At 36.8% G+C, this 21,309-nt stretch overlaps 1 protein-coding gene and 1 long non-coding RNA gene across 3 annotated transcripts in view; one reads left to right on the forward strand and one right to left on the reverse strand.

Annotated features, from left to right (window-relative positions):
- tafa5a (TAFA chemokine like family member 5a) overlaps positions 1-21,309 on the forward strand; it is a 141,387-nt gene that overhangs the window by 59,342 nt on the left and 60,736 nt on the right. The window lies entirely within an intron of this gene.
- On the reverse strand, positions 19,000-19,584 carry LOC127510565 (uncharacterized). Its single transcript, XR_007929671.1, has 2 exons — positions 19,472-19,584; positions 19,000-19,332 (listed from the first exon to the last, which is right to left on the reverse strand). It is a non-coding gene; the product is annotated as an uncharacterized LOC127510565 (long non-coding RNA).

Genomic DNA, 21,309 nt, shown 5'->3' on the forward strand with positions numbered 1-21,309 from the left:
AACAATGATGTATTATTTAAACAATTAAATATTGTAGCTGCATTTGTTTAAATTATAGATTTAAATTATGTGTCAGGACAGTAACATGATAGATGAATGAGAATCTCATTATTGGAGTCATTATAGGGGATAATGAGAATCTCATTATCCAGACACATACGGATTATAATGACAATGTTTGTATTTTTATTTATGTATTTGTTTTTTGCTTTGCATTACATTGCATGTCATAAAGTGACAAGCTATTTGTCTATGTACAGTGAACATGAAAAACAGTTTGTGCAACAAGACACAATCACATCTGAATATATTTGAAGTTTAATGTAGTTATGAAGACTGTAATTTTGAATGAATGAGTTTTCACAGCAGGCGGGGATACCCAGAGAAAGTTTTTGCATTGTAATAATGAAAATCTAAGGGGAAAATGTGCCACGATATAAAAAAAATCTAAATAAATAAACTTTTACTTGATTTAGGGGTGAAATACGACCCGGACATGTTCTTTGTAAGATGGAAAAAGCACAAGCTTGTAGTGGGCACATTAATTGTGGTGACTAATTGATGAAACAAAAACCCATCACTGTGTGCTGCAGCGTGTAAAACTGTGAGGGCTGCGGCTGGTGACAAACTGTCCAGACGGTAATTAAATAATTGGCACCATTGGATACACATGGCTTGAATACATTGAGAAGCTTCACTCTCTCATCAGTACTATAACTGCTGGCTGAACAGACAAACTGATGCAAAAATGAACACTAAGTATGTGTGCAATGGAGCTCTGGTGCTAGTAGCGTAACAAGAACATTTGGATATTTCTTTAGCAGTTGCATTTTATAGAAAATGAACTCCCTTCCTTCAGTGGATACACATGCATCATTGGAGAATCCTGTCTTTTTTCTGAATCAACAAATATAATTTCCACCACATCTCAAAATATGTTTTATTTCTGCTTGATAAATTCTGTGGTGGAAATCATGGTGGTGGAATATGTTTTGGATAAAATGGCAGCCTTTTCTTTGTCTAAGGCAAATGTAAAAGCTATCATTTTATGTATCATAAATACACAACTGAATATTTCTCACACATTAACCTTGAATTTTCATTGTTTTATTTATTTATTTATTTTTGGGGGGTGGGGGGTGCACTTTATTGAGGCGAAATTGCTCTGCAAATATGTATATGAATAGTTTTCACATAATAAATATTAATTTATGCTTTTTTAGGTTTTAATCAACCCCTGGGACATTAAAAGTGCCTATCGTTGAAAAAAAAAATCTGTCTTTTTTTAAAGACGGATATTGCTTGCTGTTTCTTTTTGGGAAGTTGCCATGGAGACAGTAACCCATGAAAAGGTAATTGAAGGAGAGCATGGGTCGTGCTTTACCCTGTGTGAAAAGGGCAACAGAAAGAGGGAGAGAGAGAAAGAGAGGGGTACAGTGACAGAGAGAGAAAGATTTAAGACAAAGGAAAATGAAAAAAACAAGTTGAGATTTTCTCACGGGTTTCTCCGTCGCTCTCAGAGGGAATGTTGGGTAGTTTCATGTGAAAACAGTCTTTAATTACTGACCGCACAGTGTCATTACTAACAGCGGGGGACCAGTAGCCAGTTATTTGTGGATGTGAGTTTCAAAATAATTAACTGTCTTCCTGTTTACTAAGGGGCAATGCTAGTCAAACAGACAAGCTTCTGGGAGCACTGCACAATGGAGAGACTGTTAATTATGGAGCAGACATGATCTGGGTGTAGCAGAACAGTGTGAATTTGAGTACTGCAAAACCTGACGAAGTTTTTTTGGTGGAATGTCCTACATATATATATATATATATATATATATATACACACACATAAGGACATTCCACCAAATATGCTAATGAAATCTAATCGCAAATTAATCACACACATTAATAAATGGTCCCCAACAGATAATTTAAAGTCATTATTGTGTTAAATGAGAAAAGCATCAATTAGACATTACAAAAAGTACATTTAGAAAAAAGCTTTTAGGCTTCAACGGCCATGAGGGTGAGTAAATGATGACAGACTTTTCATTTTTGGGTGAACTATGCCTCTAATGGGTTTTTAGTAATATGGAAAAATAATGAAATGATTTAATGAAATGATACTCTAAATAAGAAACTAAAACTGCCAGTAGGTGGCAGGTAAATGTCTAAATTAGTAAGTCATTAAGTCATTCATTCATTCATTCATTAGTTCAAATGGTTGATTCATTCAGGAATTAAGTAAATTCCTGTCTCAATGTGCATACTATCCATTCTAAATAGTATGTGACATTTTTAATATTCAATACTATTTAGGGCGGATAGGGTGGATAGTATGCACGTTGGGATGCAGGGATGGCTCTCTTTATGAATGGGCCTTTAAAGGGTTAGTTCACCCAAAAAAGAAAATAATGTAATTTATTACTCACCCTCATGTCATGCCTTCATTCATCTTCGGAACACAAATTAAGATATTTTTGATTAAATCCGATGGCTCAGTGAGGCCTGCATTCACAGCAATGACACTTCCTCTCTCAAGATCCATAAAGGTACTAAAAACATATTTAAAACAGTCACTGATTCGATTCGCAAAGCTCCAAAGCAGTGTTTTGAAATCGGCCCAAAAGTCGTTATTTTGTTTTTTTTGGCGTACAAAAAGTATTCTCGTCGCTTATAATATTAAGGTAGAACTACTGAACTCGCATGAACTGTTTTAAATATGTTTTTAGTACCATTATGGATCTTGAGAGAGGAAGTGTCATTGCTGTGAATTCAGGCCTCACTGAGCCATCGGATTTAATCAAAATATCTTAATTTGTGTTCCAAAGATGAATGAAGGCCTTACGGGTGTAGAACGACATGAGGGTGAGTAATAAATAGGGTTGGGAACCGAAAACCGGTTCTCATCCGGAACCGGTAGTGTTTTTTGAAAAGAACTGGAACCGTGCAAGATTTCTAAGTTTCGGTTCCGAACGGTTCTGGTGCGATGGTTGGGCGAATTGCGGGGAGCGTATCCTTTAATAGAGACATCTCACATCATGAATATTATAGCAATGAATGCACTGAAAATCCCTCGCGCTATTCATATACGTCAGATTTCAATGCAGAGAGAGAGAGAGAGAGAGAGAGAGAGAGAGAGAGAGGTTCCCAAAGCTGCACGATTAATCTTTAAAAGATCGCGTTCTCGATTTCATCACCCACATGATCTAATTCCAAAATGACAACGATTCGCCCGTGTATATTAAACCTTTGACAAAAATAAAATCGCGACATTCAAATTTGCGTTTGTGCTGCCGTTGATCTAAAGAGAGTTGTCATGTGTAGATATAAACAGCTTCACAAACAATATTTTCAAACGCACATTATTTCTGTGACAAATAGGCCTATTCCAATTATAACAGAAGTATACAAAAGTTTATTATTCAGATAGAAACGCTGGTGTTTATGTATAATAAATTAGGCTACCTTCTGAAAGTAACTGTACTTCAAATAACGACTGTATCGATTGCATTGTTACGCCACTAGATGGCAACAAATTACTGTTAAAAATGTGTCTATCACTGAATCATTCTTTCATAAACAAGTCTTTATGAATCCAACTTGCAAAAAAATTCATCTGTCTGAATCTTATATGTGTGTTCAAGCATCTTATCTCATTTGTGGTAACACTTTACAATAAGGTTCATTTATGAACTAACCATGAGTGATACATTTGTTACTGTATTTGTTAATCTTTGTTAATGTTAGTTAATAAAAATACAGCCGTTCATAGTTTGTTCATGTTACTTCACAGTGCATTAACTAATGTCAACAAATACAACTCTTGATTTTAATAATGTATTATTAATGTAAATTTCAACATTTACTAAGTGCTGTAGAAATTCAGTCATTATTAGTTCACGTTAATGTAGTTAACTTATTTTAACTAATGAACCTTATTGTAAAGTGTTAGCGAATTTGTTGAGATTTTGTTCTGTTAAATTCATTTTACAAGAATATTAAACACAAAAAGGACTGTTTGAGTCAAGTATTGTGCATTTTTCCCTTACTACTATTTTTTATTAGTTGTTTAATTATTTTAATGGAACTGGAACCAGAACTGGAATCGTTAGGCAGAACCGGAATCGGAACCGGAACCGAAAAATTTATCTCGATTCCCAACCCTAGTAATAAATGACATTATTTTCATTTTTGGGTGAACTAACCCTTTAAATCATTGGTTCACCTGATTGAATCACTCAAAATGCGAAATTAAACATCGCCGTGTGTTGCTTGGAGATGCACAACAGTTCTGCTCCGGCTTTATAGGTAATATTTTCATTGGCAAAATTGAGCAAAAGCAGACAATATTGTGTCTAAAATATAACACAATATTAACTTTTCATTTATTGAACTGACTTAAAAAAAATAACTAAGTAATTAAATTAATGCGTTAAATCAACAGCACTAATATACATAATGATGGGCCAAAATAATAAGAAAATAAAGGACTAAAAATTAATGGTTGTGTATGCTAAGGCTATTGGTCATAGATGTGTATTGATTTGAACAAACCTCTAACTGTTTATTAAACTTCTGCATGTAACTCATTGTGTTACAGACTTTCTTTTGGATTTTTTTTGGAGTATTGCACTTAGAATTTGCATATTTGCATCTAATTTGAAATTAGAATATGGTGATAGAGTCAGGGGAAACATGGAGAGAAAGTGTTAAAATGCTAAAAATGCCATATAGACAGGAAGAGAGAGAGACAGATGAGAAGGATTGATAGTCTGACCTTCTTCATTGATTACTTTATAAATACAGACATGTTTCCGTTGTTTGTCTCATAATAACATCTGTGTTATATTATATATGGCACCAAATTGATCTAGCTGGTTGAGTCATTTAAACTTCATGTTGTGTTAAAAAATTTTTTGTTTTGCAACATTTATTAATCCAGGGTAATATTAATTTCGACATACAGTTTTAACTTTTTAGGTTGAATAAATTAACATTTGTTAATGTTTAATAAATAAACATGTTTAATATTTATTTGTTAACATTAACCTAGATGCTGTAAAAACTAATGTTAACTCATTATTGCAAAGAAAGCAGAACCTTATAAAGTTTTAACAGTGTACTTGTTTACCAAAGGGACAGCAGCATCAGTAAAGAGCATGCTTGAGATCAAGGTTGCGTCTAAAAGCTAAGACAGCTGCCTTACCACATCACAGTGACAGACAGTGTTTTTGCATACAGGTACGTCCTAAGGACTTACAAGGCACCATAACATCATGTCTGATCACCTAGAACAAATTCAACACAATGCTCAGTTGATACATACATACTGTACATACATTTTCTTTTAGCATTAGTAAGTAATTTCCACAGAAATCAAACTAAATACATAATTTGAGATTTGAGAAATGTAATTTGATTATGAATTCTCATTTTGTCACCACTCCTGGCCATTGTTAGCAGATAAAAGTCATTTTAAGGGAACCTACATTTCCCCATGTCCCCTGACCCAAAAGAGCCCTTTTGTGAATGAACACTCAGCTGTGGCTGAGAACAGTTTTGAAAACTAACCTACTTCACACTATATATTTTTATATCTGTTTACTTCCCACCTGCAGTATCCGCACAGACAACTACACAACAATCAGTCTCTAAATGTTCGTTTCAGTCACTCCTGACTCACATACTGAAGAAAACAGGTGATAAAGTGTTTGATGTAGTGTTTCGAAAGTCTATTTGCCACATGGGGGGGGGGGGGGGGGGGGGGGGCAACAACTCGCAAGCCGTCAAACTCCACAAAGCCTCAAAAGTGATGTAGAGAAAGTTAAAGTGCTAGTGTTGAACTCAACTGAAGGAGAAAAACAATGTCAGGCGGTATGCGTTTTTGAGGAGTATGACAGGCCTCATCTAACCTTGGAGTACAAAAGAGTTGCATTGAAACCACAAGCAATGTGCTTTAAGCTTGATAGGATTGAACTATTGATCTTATGTTTTTATTTTTCTATTTCATTATATTTACATAATGGCTTTCTTGTAAAAGCCAACTTTATTATTTGCAGGTTGTGAATATAAGATCAATGATAATTATACAAGAGTAAAGAGCTTTGCATCATAATGTCTGATTATTGTATTTTATGCTCTGGTTATTTAACAAACTTGATTTTTCCATTTTCTCAAGAAAATGTGAGTGGTGCTTGCCTGTGCAAAAGTCACTGGCACAATGCTAGGGTGTTGTGAGTGGTTGCCAAGTGGACTGAGTTGCTCTGAGTGCATTTCTTTGTGGAAACTATGGAGTTCTGTGTGTTTTCTAAGTGGTTCCTTGCTGGCCCAAGTTAAAAGACACTATCCCTAAGTCTCCCCCAAGTAATAGCAACTTAACAAGCCGCATGAGTTGACACATCATTCGTGTATGTATCACAAACAGTGTGGCACAAGTTACACACCAAAATTTAATACCTATAATTAATTATCTTTAGCCGCTTTTCCACCGTGGGGCCGAACGGTTCTTAGAATGGTAAGGAGCGGTTCCAGTTGTGTTTCCACTGGAGCCTGGTACGGCACGGCACGATTACAAACCGTTCTCTGCCCGGAATTCCCAGAATTCTTGTCTAACCGTGCTGAATCGTGCTGGTAGAATCCGTGAAGTGACGTCGGCACACAGGATTGGTCACTTGTCTGTTGCCTGGCTACCAGTTTCTCCGTAGCTGGCTAAGCACTCTATTTGAGCCATGTAAACAAATTAATAATAAAATTAAAGGAAATATCAGATCATCCTCCATAACGTCGTCGTTATTTACATCTCATATCATCAGTAAACCGTTGCGTTACCAAGGCAACGACTGACCTTTTGTATTACATTCCAAAGAGCAGCCGTGAGCCCCACATTGGAAATAGAAACCGTAACTGTACCAGCTGGCCCGGATCGGCACGAATGGAATGGTTACGCAATAAGAACCGTTCGGCCCAACGGTGGAAAAGCAGCTTTTGTTTGCATGTGTATATAAGTTCCTTTGGTTCTATTCATTGTTGTTGGGTCTCGTCAGTGTATGGATGTGTTACACTTCTCACTTTATGTGGATTATCAGTGTGGATTTATTAAAGACTTCCTATTTACCTTCATCTTCGTGTTCGTGTATGATCTAGCTACACAACCCGTGACAGAAGACCCGACCCAGAAGTGATTACGCCACGGGTTATATTTAGTGTTTCTTGTGTTTTTGTGTTTGCGTTTTTCCCCCCTTTTTTTTTTTTTTTGGTTTCACTTTTTTCCCACCGTGGATAATCCTTCCATTCTACTACTGTGCCTTGAGCAGGGAACTTGCTCCCTTGAGGAACATGTGGAGGATTTCCTGTTTCTAGCCCATCTCACCAACTACCCGGACAACTGCTCATGCTCATTCCTACATGCTGACCTGAACACCGTCACCAAGGAGTTGTCCGGGGAGGGACCTCGAGGGAGCTTCACTGATTACGTGGAGTGGGTGCTGGTGACGACACCAGCTGACGACGACACTAGTGGCACTCCTAGCCCAGTGCCCAGCCAGAGACAACCCGCTGCGAAGAGCAACAGCAAGAGCCCACCGCAGACCAAGAGCCCAACTCCACAGCGATGTTAGAGCCCATGCCAAGAGGAGCGAACGAGCAGGACATCACCCCGGAGCCTGAGCTAGCCACGTCTGACCAGGTATGCGAGCCAGCTGCCCCATCCATCACCATCGGAGCCCTCGTGGAGTATGAGAGAATGGAAGTGAGTGCTGCCCGCCCACCTGCCCGCCACTGAGAGTGAGTGTTTGGCTGTTTTAAATTATGACTGTTTGTTTAGAGAAGTAATTAACCCTTTAAATCTGCCTGAATATATTTTATCTTCATCGGACCCACTGATCCCACCCAGCCTTCCTCTTTCACCACTTCTCCAGACTGCTATTATGGACACATTGGTTTTTGTTTGTTTCTGTGCTTTTTTCCATTCTCCTCTTCAGTCCTCAGCCAATCTTGCCGCCCTGTCATCACCGTCCCCTATCAGTCCCTCAGTTTATCCTCTATACCGAGGCTATACAGTGTGCCTGCTGTAAGCCACCTTCTTCTGGGTGTGGGGAGTCTGTGGCTCTGCTTTCTGCCTCAGAACGCTCTAGTCCACCTTGACCCCTCACCCTGGCTCCTGCACCTACACTCCTTCCTCCCTTGACTCAGGCAAGGACCTCTGGGCATTCAGCCTCGCCGGACTCCCTCAGATCCCTGTTTCCATCTTGGGGGGACATCGCTACGGCTCCTTCATGGCCGCCGATGTTTTCGGTGTTCCTTCTCTAGATTGGCTCTTCAGCTGCGTGGTGGGCTCTACCTCCTACGTTGCCATCACTTCTGGTCATCCCCAGGGTACTGTCTGGACTCCATCCTTCATGGCTCCTCCCTCCAGCGACACCACCGTGGTGCACCGTGCTGGCTGTGGCCTGGGTCATCACCTGCCTGTCCCTGTTCAAGGCCATTCATTGGATCACACCTCTTGCACCACCCTGGACTTTTTGTTTGATCCCTCTCCCGGACTCTCATTCTCCACCTGAGCCTCCTCCTCCTTTCATCTGCTGGCAAGAGGTCACACCTTCCCAGGAGGGGGCGTAATGTCACAGTTTCATTCAGTTTGGACTTTTTCATTTGCACCTTTTCTCCTTGCCTTGTTTGTTGTCATGGTCACTCATTTGGTTCATCATTCAGTTCAGATGTGTGTTATTAATTATCCTTGTTTGCATGTGTATTTAAGTTCCCTTGGTTCTATTCATTGTTGTCGGGTCTCGCTTTTTGTGGATTATCAGTGTAGATTTATTAAAGACTTCCTATTTATCTTCATCTTCATGTTCGTGTGTAATCTAGCTACACAACACGTGACACTAACTGAAAACTAAAAATTGACACTAACTAAAAATTGAAGACACAGTGTAGTTTGAGCAGTGAAAATTTCTGCACCTCGGCTGGTAAAAATAAATTATGGGTTGTAATTCATTTTAGCAGCTGCAGTGCAAAAATTTCCAGTGCTCAAACTATGCTGCGTCTTCAAAGAGTATGTCAGTATTCACAGTATTCATAAAAGAGCAGGTAAAAAATTTACCTGGATGACTTACTGCTTCCAGTGAAATTCTGATCCAGCTTTACTATCCCTTGAGGCAGAAGAGTTGTGAATGGCAGTGAATCGACGCAACTGACGCTGGCCACATGACAATGACAACATGACAAATGTAGTACATCTGGATTGCATTCATACTATAAAGAATGTATTTTTTTAACAGTCACAAAGTCATTACTTATTCAAAAGAAGTGCCTCCTCAGAGAGCATGTGATTTCAGATGCAGCCAAAGGGCTGTTCACACAGAACACATTTTTGCATTACACTTTGCTACTTTTCCATTTGTTTTTCAATGTAAACACACACTAGATGGATGTCTTTAACCTTCGCTTGTGTCTCACGTCTTTTGAAGCATCTCATAGTTGACAAGCTATTCTAAAAACAAGGCACTCAAGTTAAAAGTTCAACTTTTAAAAAACACGTCTCTAGACAGTGTGCTTTTTTTCATCCCACTGACCTGCATCTTGTGTTTGTAACAGGAAAAACATGTGTTCGGTGTGAACCTTAGTGAACCAGTGTTAGGAATTTATTAAATTCTAACTATAAGAAAGTCCCACAAGCACCACAATTGTATCACAGTACCATTAGTTTTTGACATGTACCTTGGCCATGGTATTTTTGCAACACAATGTTAATACTACATGTACCTTGGAGTACAAATACCATGGTATGCTGTATCAACATTAGTCTGGGTCAGATGTTAAGATGCCGCTGTTTTCATTCATAGGGGCATTATATAAGTGTACATGTCTAGTTCAATTACTCATTTCAGACATAAATAAATTAACTGACACAGTTAATCACCATAATCCATCATTTGCTAACATGCTTTTGAGGAACTTGTTTCAAAGTAGACAACCCACTCCACCTGAGGTCTGGAACATTGTGTGTAACTTGTTTTCATGGTTCTGGCAGCTTGCATTCTACCTTTTAATTATGTCCCATGCACAACCATAAATCTACATCAACAGAGCCACTTCACCATCTCAATGCATATTCATGATGAGTGCTAAATATTCATGAGCAAATGGCTGTCTGAACCTGTGTATAAGCATAATTATGAAATACAATCACATGCCAAAGTAATATAGATATATGGTGGCTAATGAATTATATGACTCCACCCCACTGCTGTCTCACTTTTCTCAAAAATGCAGTCACTAAAGAATCAGCTGTCTTTCAATAATGTGGTTGTATGCTTTTACATGTATTCATTCAGCAGGCACTTTTATGCAGATCTACTTATAAATGTATAAGAATAGCTTCTATTTAGTATACTTATCCATGCAGTATTGGCTGAATATTTGTGGGTTTCCTATTGCCACTGTTTTGTATGAGTTCCCTTACGAAAAAGTAGTCTATTCAAGTGTGCTATTAGTATACTTGTTTTAAACTAAAAATAAGGAAGTATACTGTGTGTGTACTTCTCAGAAATATACTTAAAATTGCACTTAAGTAAACTTGACTTATACTGACAGAAAAGTCTAATGATATTTTGCCTGTACTTGTACTCAATCTTTTGATCGAGATATATTTAAAAGAATAATTAAGTATTCTAAATATACTTGGCTTGTAGTTGTGTTTACGGTTTTGATTGAGTAGCCTATTAAATACTTTTTTCACATAGTTTTACATACTGCCTTATAAACTTATATTGTTTGTAAATATTGATTTATAAAAAAAAAAAAAAAAAAAAAAAAAAAACATATATGTTCCTAATTCTGATTATCTGAATTTTTGGGCAGTCTAGTCCACTAGTAGTGGACATAGGAATTTACTTTAAATCTACTTTCCTCATTTCCTGCGACTGACTGAATTTTCCGGCTATCCATGTTTCTACTGTTATACGGTAGAGCGCTATTACGCATTTTCTGGTATGGAATCTCCGGATTAAAACACATGTGAAGAAGCAGAAACAATTGATAGAAGATTGTACTCAATTGTAAAACAACGCGATCATCAAACATTAAACAGCAAATTTTGGTAACGCTTTAGATTACAGCCCGGAAAGTACTGCGTAATTACAACAAATTTACAGCGTAACTTTCGATAATTATAGTGTACCTATAAAGTAAGTATGTGCAAGTATAGGGGAACAATCTGTAAAGTCTTGGGAATAAAGGGGTAACAACCAGGAAAATAACAAATTATTTATACTGTAAGTATTTTAGAAATACGGGGTACTTATAATATTATGATAGACAACAATCTTACGTTTGGGAGCAATTTAGCAAGAAGGTGCACTGATTAAGTTGTTTCAAGGCAAGTAGATTGCAATCTTTTTTAATACATGGGGAAATATGCTTTTGTTTCATGTAGTTACACGGTAAGTATGACATTACGGGCCGTAAATTAAAGTGGTGCTTGTTACATTCTTGTTTCATGTAGTTACAGGGTAAGTAATTGAAAAAAACACAATCTGTTATCACTCGGAAACCTTTATTTGAAAAACAACTTATTTCAAAACAGATTTAAAGTTACAACACTTATTTATTTCTCTTGCTTAGCTACCTTCTCCTCTTGTTCCTCTTCTTCTTTTTCTTTCTTTCCACTGATGAATCTTAAGAGGGAATCCCATGTCATTTGCTATTCTGTATTAAAAGAAAATACAGTACACCCGGAAATGTGCTCACCATTTACCCATCTTTTACCCTCATGCCATCTGCGATGTATACGGCTTTCTTTCTTAAGATGAACACAAACAAAGTTTTTTAGAAAAATAAATCACGCTTTATAATGCAAGCTCATGTGTTTCTAAAAGTCGAAGCATCAAACAGCACATACAGCAATAACAACAGTAATCCATACGACCCCAATGGCTGAATCAATGTCTTCTGAAGTGAAACGATATGTTTTGTAAGAAAAATACCAAATATTTTAAAATTTTAAACTTTCGACCAACTGTCACCTGTGCGTGCATGAGAGGGTTGAGAGTTCATGCTTGACGTAACTTGAACGTGACGTAAGCCTGCCGAGAAACTCACGCAAAAAGTCACGTGGATGTCGGATGTCGTCAGTTTTTTATTTATTTTTTATTCTTTTTATTAATGCTCACAACAAAATACACAGAATAACAGATAATGATAATGAGAAACAAACAAGACAGAATAACAGAGACGGCAGTTCTCACGCAAGTTTCACATGAATCTCCTGCGAGAACGTCATGAAAGCTTCACGTTGCTCATTACAATATGCTTTGTCGAACGCAAAGTCGACTCTCATGCAAGCGCTGGTGACAGTTGTTCGGAAGCGAAAAGATGAATAGCCTAAACCATGAGAACATTTCTGGGTGTACTGTATTTTCTTTTAATACAGAATAGCAATGGGATTCCTTCTTAAGATTCATCAGTTGAGAAACAAGAGGAGGAGGAAGCCAAGCAAGAGAAACAACAACAACAACAAAAAGGACAAAACGTGTTACTTTCTGTCAGGACTTTAGAATTTGAAATGAAAAGTTGATTTAAAAAAAATCAATAATAAGTGTTGTAGACCTGTTTTTAATTAAGTTGTTTTTCAAATAAATGTTTCAGAGTCAATGATATCAGATTGTTTGCGTTTTTATTTTTATTTTATATATATATTTTTTTTTATTACTTACCCTGTAACTACATGAAACAAGAGTGTAACAAGCACCACTTTAATTTACGGCCCGCAATGTCATACTTACCCTGTAACTACATTAAACAAGAGTGTAACAAGCTTCACTTTAATTTACGGCCCGTAATACCTGTAACTACATGAAACAAAAGCATATTTCCCCATGTATTAGAAAAGATTGCAATAGTTCTTTCTACTTGCTTTGAAACAATTTAATAAGTGCACTTTCTCACTAAATTGCTCCCAAACGTAAGATTATAGTCTATCATAATACCCCTTAGTTCTAAAATACTTACAGTATAAATAATTTGTTATTTTCCTGGTTGTTACCCCTTTATTCCCAAGACTTTACATATTGTTCCCTTATACTTACACGTACTTACTTTATAGGTACACTATAATTATTGAAAGTTACGCTGTAAATTCGTTGTAATTACGCAGTACTTTCCAGGCTGTAATCTAAAGCGTCACCCAAATTTTAATCAAAACTGCCTACCGTTACTGAATGAAATGTCGAACCCATGAAGAGGAAATGACTGTGAAGCTTTGGGGGTTTTGATAAACGCGATCTACTCCATCTGTGTTTTGATCATTGTTCTGCATCTTCTTTGGACGTAGTCTGACAAAAATGCACTTTTCTCAGCTTTTTGTTTAAAATGTTGCTTTTTCATGAAACTTACCCACATTCAAGTGTTTTTAATTTAAAGGTATGTTTCAAGTATAAAAAAATTAATACCCAAATCAGGGCTCAATGCTAAGGATTTTTTCTACTGGCCCGATTGGGCCAGTGGTTCAAATTTTTACTTGCCCCTCCAAGATTTTCACTGGCCCCACAACAAAAAATTAATAAAGTAAAAGAAAAGAAAATGGGCCTATAAAATAAGCCCAGTTATTGTTTTTGTTGTCTTTGTTACATTTAACCTTAATAAATAAGGTTATGACACCAAAAGCTACTAGATTAACTCACTTAAATTTTAAATAGGCCTATTGTTATTTGACAAATAAACAGTAAGTAATAAAATAGTAACAAATACTCAAATTACGAGTAATAGCACAAATAAATACAACAGAACTAACATATAAATGAAATAAACTGTGCTTTTCAAGTTTTTCATGTAGGTTTAAACAGGAGGCAGGTACAGAAATTGTAATCTAATGTATAACTATTTAGCTATAGATTAAACTTTATTAAAGTTTATCAGTCAAGAGCAGTTACAGATGCATAAATAATGTTTTGAAATGTTGAAAATATAAAACGTTGAATAGCCTACTGTTATTTGAAATTATTTAAAAAATGAAGACACTTTAAATGTGAAATTAAACCCGCCAGTAGGTGGCAGCGAATCACTGTTAATGAGCGAGTCATTGAGATTCAACCGATTCTTTCAAACGGCTGATTCATTCAGGAAGTGTTGCTCAGAGACGCAAAACAATTCTGTGGACTTTGTTTGGAACTATTTTCGTTGGCGAAATAGAGCGAAACAAGCGATTTGGTGTCTAAAATGTAAGTCACTTGATATCAAGTTCTTGTTTATTAAACTGTATGCTGCATAAAATCAATATCACATTTGTAATCATGCTGATATTTGGAGAAAAACAGCGCTCTGTGTAATATTGGTTAACTATATTAAATTATATAAATATAAAAGATATACAGGGTCATTTTTGCCACTAATCTTGAATTCTGGGTCATTCTAAAGGCATTTTAGGAGACTAAATCACGCAGTGAATGCGTACACTCATACACGCGCACTAGTCTAACCTACTAGACTACGTCACGTAATGCATGCGTGCACTCAACGGATGTTTTTGTTGTTTGTTTTTTTTTTTTTTTTTTTGTAAAGTGAGGGACATACTCGATCATTTCAGATCGTTAAATCAACAATTACGATATCATAGACGATATATATCGCACACCCTACAGCACTGGCCCGATCGGGCAAGTGACGGTTCCGTCGACTGTCCCGAGCATCGTTCACACTGGCCCCGGACCATCGGGCAGTCCTTATTGTCGAGCCCTGCCCAAATGCACTTAAAGTTTACTACTGTTATACTTAAACGTATACTTTTATATACCAAAAAGTGGGCCAATTTAGTCCCAAGCAGTATTGAAATAGTACACTTATAAGTTTACTACTAGTACATTGATATTAGTATACTTACTTCATAAAGTATACTTAAAACTATACTTGAACATTACTTGAAGTATACTTCTTTTTCATAAGGGATGTCAGCATGCTGTGTTATAGATCAATGTCAATACCCCAAGTTACCTAAACACTCAAAATTAAACAACCTCATTAGGTGGCAGTGGACTACTCAACAGAATGAACCAGGCTCTTGTATATTCATAATAGTACAGAACCCTGATTTTGCTGAACAAAAGTCCTGTGTAACATCTAGTAGAACAGCCACTTCAAACTAAAGATCCTCCATAAAGCCATAGAACAAAACAGAGTGCAATTCAAGCAGGCTTGGTAGCGAATCCTGCACGTGCTTCTGGAATATCTTTTGCTTCATGACCCACAGTGCAGTCATGGTTATTAAAGTTTCCATGAATTGGCTTGATGAGCACTTTTTTTCTTGATGTGCTGACAGACATCCATTTGCTTGAAAATGTTTCTTCTGTTTTGATCTAAATAGTAGTGCAGAAAGCACACATGAGGTGCTATTTATAAATTATGGGGTATTTATTCGCATTAAATTGAAAAGAATTTCATCAATTTTTCTGTTTGCCAAAAAGAGACAGATTTTATTCTGTAAATGCATATACAGTATATTCTGAAAGTGAATTTTGCCCATGCAAGTTAAAAAGTACACTAGCATAACCATGTGAAAAAAGGTGAGCTTAATTGTATTGAATGTGCCATTGGGCACTTCAAATCTTAAAGGGTTAGTTCACCCAAAAAAGGAAATTCTGTCATTAATTACTCAACCTCATGTCGTTCCACACCCGTAAGACCTTTGTTCATCTTCGGATCACAAATTAAGATATTTTTGATGAAATCCGATGGCTCAGTTAGGCCTCTATTGCCAGCAAGATAATTAACACTTTCAGATGCCCAGAAAGGTACTAAAAACATATTTAAAACAGTTCATGTGACTACAGTGGTTCAACCTTAATATTATAAAGCGACGAGAATACTTTTTGTGCACCAAAAGCAATGCATTCAGTTTGTGCTTAAGTATATTCTTTAAAGTATATTATTTCTGTAATAAGTACTTTTTAAAAAAAAAAAAATGCTAAAGTGTACTTCTTTTCCACAAGTGTATATATGACCGTAAAGCTAATCTTCTTTTCAAAATCAGCAGCTGCTGAAATATGAGAATTAGGTCTTCGGTTGCTGGCTTACGTCGTAATTACACCATAAAAGAGAATTTTGAAATAGCTTCCTTCTCACTGTTTTTAATAACTACTGGGAGGCCATTTTTGTTTGTCTGAGCTCTGAATAAACAGATTGGGGGGAAAAATGGGACAGCACAGATGGGAAGAGTTTGCAGATATTGTTGAAGTGCTAAGGAACAATCAGACAATATGAGATGACTTGTGTCTTCAGCTCAGTGTGTGGCTCATTGTAATTTCAGTCAGCATCGTTGATGAGGGCTGCTTTGAAAAACTGATTGCTGTAGGCAAAAGGAACTGGGGTCAGTTAAGGAAATATGGTGACTGTATAAAATAGAACACACACTTTTTATTAATGAAATAGTTCACCCTGAAATTAAGATTCATTTACTCACCCTCCTGTCATCTGAAACCTATTATTTTCTTTCTGCATGGAACACACACACAAAAAAGATTTTCTTTTATATTGGATTTGAAATTATTTTAATCAGTATCCCTTAATGGAAAGTTAATGCATGGTAGGATTAGCTTTGATAAAAGTTACATCTGTTAGTATCTTTATCTGCCAAATGTATAAATGTTCATGTAAATCTGAAACCTTTAGCTATTCTTTCTGGCAAAAACACTCAACCTGCATCAAGTTGGACGGGAACCATTTTTTGGATGGCCATTTTAAGTCATTCTGTAGATGTTCAATTGGATTAAGGTCTGGACTGTAACTCGACCACTCCAGGAAATGTACTTTGTTGGTTTTCTAAGCCACTGTATTGAAGGTTTTGCGGTATATTTCAGGTCACTGTTGAAGATAAATTGTCATTCAGTTGACTTCCAAGTCCCAGTGCTCTTGTGAATTCCAGCATATTTTCCTCCAGGATTTTTCTGTTCTTAGATCTATCTGTTTGTTGCTATGTTAGATTTGTGCCAAATACAGAACTTACAAATGAAACCCATTTTTTTTTTTTATTGCACTGAGAGCTTTCCTCCATATAAGTCAGATAAATGTAGCCTGTGTGTTTGTTTGTGTGTGTGTATGTTTTTTTTTCCCCATCTCCAAGCACTGTTTCTCCCACATACACTCTATTGCCAAAAGTATTTGGACACCCCTCCAAATCATTGAATTCAGGCGTTCCGATCACTTCCATGGCCACAGGTGTTTAAAATCAAGCACCTAGGCATGCAGACTGCTTCTACAAACATTTGTGAAAGAATGGGTCGCTCTCAGGAGCTCAGTGAATTCAAGCGTGTTACCATGATAGGTTGCCACCTGTGCAATAAGTCTATTCGTGAAATTTCCTCACTACTAAATATTCCACGGTCAACTGTTAGTGGTATTATAACAAAGTGGAAGCAATTGGGAACAACAGCAACTCAGCCACAAAGTGGTAGGCCACGTAAAATCACAGAGCAGGGTCAGCGCATGCTGAGGCGTACAGTGCGCAGAAGTTGGCAGCTTTCTGCAGAGTCAATAGCTACAGACCTCCAAACTTTGTGTGGCCTTCAGATTAGCTCAAAAACAGTGCGTAGAGAGCTTCATGGAATGGGTTTCCATGGCCGAGCAGCTGCATCTAAGCCTTACATCAAGTGCAATGCAAAGCGTCGGATGCAGTGGTGTAAAGCACGCCACCACTGGATTCTAGAGCAATGGAGACGTGTTCTCTGGAGTGACGAATCACACTTCACAAATGCGCTTCTAGAAGAATGGTCAAAAATTCCCATAAACACACTCCTAAACCTTGTGGAAAGCCTTCCCAGAAGAGTTGAAGCTGTTGTAGCTGCGAAGGGTGGGCCAACTCCATATTAAACCCTACGGATTAAGATTGGGATGTCATTAAAGTTCATGTGCATGTAAAGGCAAACTTCCTAAAACTGTTGGCAATATAGTGTATGTGTATGTTTAGGTGAAGAATTTTAACTATTGTAGCATAGTAATTAAAAGACTGGGACAACCACTACAAAACCCAGAAGGACTGATCCATGGAATATCACTGTTTTGTGCCTTTGGGCAAGACACTTAACCTCAGGTTACTTAAGGGGGACTGAACCTGCAATTATTGAATTACAAGTCACTTATTAACAAGAGGATTAATGATAAATCAGTATGTGGACCTATAATAAATTAGGAGATTCCAGCATTTTTTTCCCCCTCCCTTTCACTTTTAATTTTGTCACTTTGAGTACATTTGTGAATGGCAATAAATGTCAGATAAATACTTTTTTTTTTTCTCGTGGTGGAAAATCTGGGATTGCAGTTCGCACTATATGACAAAGAAATATTTAATTTCTGTCAGATTCCGTGAGTATTTGATTTAATAATTTGTTCATCAGCTATGACGATTCTGATTTTTCTGATGTGTACAATTGGACAAAACATTTGAGATAACGCTCCCCCCTACTGCTGATCTGGGGTGTGTTTCCCGTACAACGATGTAACTCGCTGGTTAACAACCAAGCTGTGTCCCAATTATGGGGCTGCGTCCTCCGGAGGTCGCATTTAAAGGCTGCATTCGTCATCGAGTCGGTCTCATTTAAGAAAAGTAACCATAATAAAAGTGACTTATTCCTCATCTAAAATACTGTAATTTCTATATTACTTTGCAATCTAACGGTTACTTTTCATAAACGAGACCGTCTGGATGACATATGAAGCCTTCAAATGCGACCTCCGGAGGACACAGCCCTTGAATTGGAACACATCAATTGGGATGCATCACTGAAGAAATCAACTAGCTAGTCACAACTGTTTCCCGAAACCATTATAACCATCCTCCTCTATTTAAAAAGGCACAGCTAATGATAATTTTAAGGGAGGGGCCAACAAACCACATTTAATATATGCACCTTAAATGATATTACACCAAGATTAAAATGAAATATGCCCTCAGAAATAAATGTATGCGTTTATCTGAAATAAAGTTTGTACCCAATCCAAATAAAGAGACAGATGAGGATACAAAACTATTATTGAAGAACTGGCACAAAAACAAAAAAAAAACAACAACAGACAATGCAAAATAAAGCAAAATAAATCAGCAGACTTAGAAATTTGTATAAACAAGGTTGATTTATAGTTTAGTGAGCGTCAAACTCTAGTCCAACACGATAACCATCCACCATGTGCTCCCAAACAACCACTTTAGTCCTCGAGTGAACAATCCCTATCCGAATCCCAAACAATTCACTAAGGGATTCGATGTAGTAGTCTCCATGAGGCAATGCTTCTCACATCCACTTAGTGCACATATTAGTAGTATTAAACTACCAATATAAAAGAGTCCTTCTACAATAGAATAGAATGTGTGTTAGCTTGCTAACAAACCCATACAACATAGAGTGAACATGATAAACAAAGTTACAATTCATGAATAAAGTATTCTAGTGAGAAAATACAAGACTTAACTAAACATAAAACCACTTACATTGATTGAGCTTGAAACACATGTTTCTCAATCTGGACTCTACTGCATGGAAGACTGCATGAGAAGCCGGCCATGCTTCCTCTTAACCAAACAATACTTAAGCTAGAGGAGGAGCTTAGAGCCCCTAGAGGACAGAAGTAGTACTACAACCTACTATACTTCATAGTAGCAGAACTATGGGCTGTTACACCATATTGTCACAAACTGTTCAACCAACACGTTGGTTAATGATGTAAGGCAGGTGGTCGAAATATTAGATTTTTCCCTATAACTTTTGGACAAGACATCTGAGGACTAATTCTCATTTTTCTCAGTTCTCAGTTTGCTTCATTTCCAGATTCAATCATAGGCTCGTTCTTACGTACTAGAGCAAATAACATGCGCACTCTTCAAAAATGGCGGTTTTACGAGTTCACACTTGCGTATTTGGCGTGCTGTCCGAGGAGAGGGCTTCAAGCTCGGTATTTTGGCCCAAACCCAGAGTACTCCCCCGTATCTCTGATTAGGATAGTAACCAGGCGAGTGTGAGGAGACGGAGTGGCGGAGGGATGCAGAAAAACTGTCAAGGAACATGGGTGAGTCGGCTATATATATATATATATATATATATATATATATATATATATATATATATATATATATATATATAGAGCCAATATAGACCTCCTCTTATGCTGATTGGATAGATCATTTGAAAGTGTTCCTCCCGAACTTGTTAATAAAAACTAAACAACGTAAAAGACATTTGTATGTATTCGAAATAAAAGATAGATTTGTACTGAATGTCAGCTTGCTTATTTTGGTCAGGATAAGGATGATGTATTAAGTCCGGTAACACTTTAGTATAGGGAACATATATAAACTATTAACTACGACTTTTCCCTCAATAAACTCCTAATTTACTGCTTATTAATATTTAGTAAGGTAGTTGTTAAGTTTAGATATTGGGTAGTATTAAGAATGCAGGATAAGGCATTTATATGTGCTTAGTAAGTACTAATAAATAGCCAATATTCTAGTAATATGCATGCTAATAAGCAACTAGTTAAAAGACCCTAAAATAAAGTGTTACCTTAAGTCCACAGGTCTTGCAAACAACAAACTATGCTTCTAACCACAGCTCGAGAGCTGTCTTTCCAACCACACAACTTTGCGATGCTGTTTGCAAATGTTCGTTGGAACTATGGCTTCGGGAAAGACTGACACGTTGAACTATGCTGATAACAACAGAATTTGCGACCATAGTTGCCTAACAATGCTTTTAGGAAACACACCTCTGGTTAAGGTCACATAGGGATGGGAAGGGGAGTTCACTATAACACACAAGTAAGAATAATAGACTTCAGGTAAGGGTTTAAGGGTCAATGATATGATGTAAATTGTGTAAACACACAATTAGCAATTTTATGACATGGCAAGGTTTAGTCAGATTCAGTCAAGTGGTATTATCCAAACAAAACATGTTCTTGAAAAACAACAACAACAAAAAAATAAACCTTATGATATTTAGATAATAATAATAATATATTTTACCTTAAAAAAAATGTGCATTCCAAAATTTATTAAAGAATGTAAGAAAATATGTTGAATACTTTATGCTTTATGGTTAAAACATTTGACATGTTTAGATTCATTAAATCACTTTTGTTAAAAATAATTGTTGAAATATCCATAAAAACAGCATGAATACAGCGATCACATTTCTAACAGCATGACGTGAATAAAATGTAAAGAAAAATATTTTCATTATCTTGGACATTTTTATTTGTAGCTACAGGGCAACATTAGATGCACAGCATTTCAGCCACTGAAAATGAACTGCCAGATTTTGTAGTCTT

This window comes from Ctenopharyngodon idella, chromosome 4 (assembly GCF_019924925.1).
Source record: "Ctenopharyngodon idella isolate HZGC_01 chromosome 4, HZGC01, whole genome shotgun sequence".
Classification (NCBI taxonomy): domain Eukaryota; kingdom Metazoa; phylum Chordata; class Actinopteri; order Cypriniformes; family Xenocyprididae; genus Ctenopharyngodon; species Ctenopharyngodon idella.